A 5000-nucleotide genomic window follows, 5' to 3' on the forward strand; every position below is an offset into this window, starting at 1 on the left:
ATATATATATATATATATATATATATATATATATATATATAAGTATATGTATATATATATATATATATATATATATATATATATATATATATATATATATCATGTGTATGTAAATACGTATGTATATACTTGCATTTGTTTGCGACATATAAAATTTCTGGACTTTTATGGACTTTGAGAAAGATTTCATCCCCATACATACTACATGCGCATTTTACGTTCCCTCACATGCTGATCTTATACGATGATAATGTGGATGACCTTCTTTCCCCGTGGTAAAACGGAACAATGGGTTTTTCAATTCGGAGTGGAGTGATGAAGGCATGCTCCTAGCTATTGGCGCCAAAACACACAGTTGTCTCCCGAAAGAGAAGTGGCGCCAATTTGACAACTATAGATCAACTCGACCCCTACGGACCCCTCTGCACACATTCATAATCAGGAGCTTCTCATATCACATTCTCTCAACATATGCTCATATTAACTCTGTGTAATATTCAATTAAGAAAAGATATTTTACTTTTTTTTTTACTAAAATATCGTTCTAGAAAGTTTAGCATTTTAGTGAATGTGTTATGGATTTTATATTAGTACATATAGGTCAATTACTATTATTTTTTTTTTAATCAAGTATAAACTAAACTTCTGTAATAAAAACTCTTGGTTTGTGTCATTCATATTCAATGTTAAGACGAGAAAAAGGTTAAAATTTGTGAACATGAATTAATGTATAAATATGTAAGATATACCAATGGGGGAATGAAATTATTTGTAAAGGTAGAAGAGACAGCATTTCCATGTTAGGAATGTGAAGGTAAATCCGTACACCACTTCATAAATTCTCCACTAAAGAAATACGAGATGGTATCAGCGCTGAGACATACAAAGATTTTCGATAAATGTTTGGAACAACATGAGAACTAACATTGACGAAGAACACCGATTAGAAAGACTTGTTTGTTCAAGTGTTTTAAAATACTGGAGATGTGGTTGCACGTTTTTATTTGTAGATTTATTTAGGCCGGGAAAGTTTTAGCTTGACCCCTTTATCTTTTTGTAGATTCCAACTTTATAATGGGTCAGGCCATTAGGTTGGTGGTGCCATGTTGTATATGTATATGTATATATATATTATATATATATATATAATATATATAATATATTACGTATATATACATATACATACACACACCCTCCATATATAGATGTGTGCAAGTATGTTCAATGATGTTTGTATATACTGTCGTACACTAGATCCCTATCCATGTAAATGCAAATGTCTACATACTGTATTTAATGAACTTACGTTCATTGACTACATGTATTAGTTTTCATAGCGCTGAAGTTCAATATTATTATGATGATGATAATGATGATGATGATGATGATGATTTATTGTTATTATTGTTATTATTATTATTATTATTATTATTATCTATTATTATTATTATTATTATTATTATTATTATTGAGCTGAGAAGATATTGTGTAATAAATGCTTATTCTTTGATTTACGGCCTATTTTACTGTTACGTGTGCTGTTATTGCAGTTGAAAATTCAACAGGTCACACCCCCCCCCCCTTATACAAAATGTAGAGAATTCATTGAAAATATCAAATTCTGAAAATTTTAAGTAAAGAAAATATATATAAACTAGAAAAAATAAAAATGTACGTATCAATATAATTAAATGATTTAATAGTTTTGAAATATGTGATATTTAAGAGAATTCAGTTCCGTGTTCCAACACCTTCTAAAAACATAACAGACACCTCACACATCTCGAACTGTCGACTTAACCACGCCATGATTCCTCGTTGCTGGGAGGAAGGGCGATGGTGGCTGGTACAGGAGCAAACATACGCTACCGGGGTCTAGCGACGGCGGGCAGGGCAGCCGGTAGGGACTACGGTCCACCCCAAAGTCAAAGCTAAGTCCTTCAAAAACAAAGCAACCGTGTTACCCCATACAAATGGGAAAAAGGCACGCTAATAGATGATGATGATGATGATGATGATGTAGCAAATAAACCCTTTCAACAAGATTCTATAAATTGGACCTGTGGCATTGGACGGACCTCATATCTATAAGGTTATCCTTTTGCTCCCATCTGACTGTTACCCAGTCCACCCAAATGTAAATTTGGAATCAAAAGGACACGAGCTTCGTGTATAAAGGCTTATTAATAATTTTTAGGAAAAATTGTTTATATATTATATATATATATATACTATATATAATATATATATATGTATATATATATATATTATATATATATATATATATATATATATATATATATATATATATTTATATATGAGATCTATGTGTAAGTGTGGGTGAGTTATCTGTGTATGTGAGCATGTTTTCTCTTACAACATATAGTCACATCCGCATATACTTTTCAAAAACATTTTGTGAAAACAAAGATAGGAAAGTAGACTTAAGGATAATACATATAAATTCTCGTTGTATCATGCAGGCGAGAATTTATGCATTTTGTTATACCTTTGCAGGTCGTATCCCCCTGATCATCAGTTAAAAGGAAATGCCAATTAAAATCTTATCTCTCTCTCTCTCTCTCTCTCTCTCTCTCTCTTATATATATATATATATAATATATATATATATATATATATATATATATATAGTGTGTGTGTGTGTGTGTGTGTATGTTATTCTGTATACACTAATAATCAGCGTGTAATCATATTGGCACCAATGATAATTGATTAAATTCTCTTCTTATGATTTTCACCAACATTATTGAGAATCCTTACGTATGTTTTATTATACCTTCTCTCTCTCTCTCTCTCTCTCTCTCTCTCTCTCTCTCTCTCTCTCTCTCTCTCTCTCTCTCTCTTCTCCTCTCAAAGAATGTTAGGTGGTGTTGAAGCCACTGCCATCTTTTGACGGAATCTGCAATTGGACTGGGTGTATTATTATTGTAAGTTACAGGAGTGCATGACCCTCTGGTAACCTAGTTCTTCGTAGTGCAAATACCTTTGTTTGGCGACTTTTAGTCGAGCAGGTCCTTGCCAAGTTTTCAGGTTCGTGCTGCGCGTGCGCAACCTGGCTTAAAATTATCACTCCGGATTGGGCATTTGCAATTATTATGGTCTTATGATGGCACTCTTCATTTAAATGGCCTAGCTAGCTGTCAAAAACAGGAAGTGGAGTCTGCATATTTGTCTTATTTATATTTTCAATTTTAAAAATATCAACCGTTTTATTATTGTTTCCACAAGAAGTTCATCGCAAGGGTTTCGTAATTGAAGGACGGATCAATTAATTTAGTCTTTTGTATTATTAGTATTTATTCCTTAGAGGAAAAATTCTAAAATGAATACATATGAATATGAATATATATATATATATATATATATATATATATACATATATATATATATACATATATATATATATGTATATATATATGTATATATATACATATACATATATACATATATATATATATATATATATATATATATATTTACATATATATACATATACATATATATATATATATATATATATATATATATATATTTATATATATATATATATATATATATATATATATATATATATATATATATATATTTATATATATATATATATATATATATATATATATATTTATAGACAAATTAGGAAATGTCCGTGAAAGTAAGCAGCGTGAGTAGAGGGTAGAATAATGTAAATGTCGCCAAACTAAAATATACACTTATTTGTCCCTGAAGAGAAACCGAATGAAGAAAAAAAAAAAAAAAAAAAAGGCGATGCTAGGTAATTTGTAATGGTATGTAATGAAAGTGATATTGTAAACATAAACTATTGTACCAAAAGCCCTAATGAATATTTTATGTTGATAATTTCTGTGCTCGAGGACTTTCTTCTCGTCAAACTTCATAATACTCCAATTCTCTTATATCCGTTTTCAGGATTCCTATAATTTATTGATAAAATTTTTAACATTTAATATTCGACCAATAGTAATTATGTATTTTGAGTCTCCACTCCAAAGCACCGGCACTTAAATCCTCCTGTGAATTGGAATTCGATATATGTAAACTTTCCGAAATTTGTTTCAATGATTTCTTAACCATCTCCAGGAAAGATATGTTGCTACCCTGGATTTACGAGGAAAACAGATTGCTTCTCGTAAGGATAATTTTCTGGATCATTATTATATTTCTCGGCGTTCAATTTATTCATCCTCAAGTAATAAATGTTGTGGAATTGTTTTTTGAAATGAGGTGATATTAAAGTTATCCCGTTTTATCCATTTTGGAGTTGCTGGCAGTGAAAAGATGATGGATAATGCTGAATCTACAATAGCTTTACCACAAAAGAACATTGAACTACCCGTTAAAGATTATATAACCATTATGAAGTATTTCCTATCAGCAAAATAGCAAATGATTTGGAATACGGATTTTGTTAGCAATGAATTAAAAGAAATAGGGTTAATTGTTTCTCCATGAATATCATCAAGACAGATGGATAAGAGGACAAAGTAATTTTAGTATGTCTACTTATTGGTCATACAAAATTGACCCATGGATTTTTTATATGCACACCTCACGAAACTATTCCCAAGTGCAGCGGATGTGACATTATTTTAACTATACAGATATTTTTGTGACTAAATTTTTTACGGGAGAGAGATTTATGTTTTGGTAAGAAAAATTATTTTGACGATTTATCAAATTCTTAGTTTCTGTTTTCAGGATTTTAAGATCTTGATGAAAATATATTTTATAGATAATATTCAATTATCAATTTATCAGATTATTTCAGGATTTAATTTTTATCTCTTATATTTGTTGTTTATTTTTCAATAAATATATTTGATATAAGTAGTGTTTTCCTCTCCCGATTTTTTTGGGCCAGCTCTGTAAGAGTCGAGGTCGACTCGTTGGGCCGGTAGAACTCCCCTTTTAATAATAATAATAATAATAATAATCCCGTTTTATTGCATTACGAATCTTCT

The sequence above is a fragment of the Palaemon carinicauda genome, chromosome 1, assembly GCF_036898095.1.
Source record: "Palaemon carinicauda isolate YSFRI2023 chromosome 1, ASM3689809v2, whole genome shotgun sequence".
NCBI lineage: Eukaryota > Metazoa > Arthropoda > Malacostraca > Decapoda > Palaemonidae > Palaemon > Palaemon carinicauda.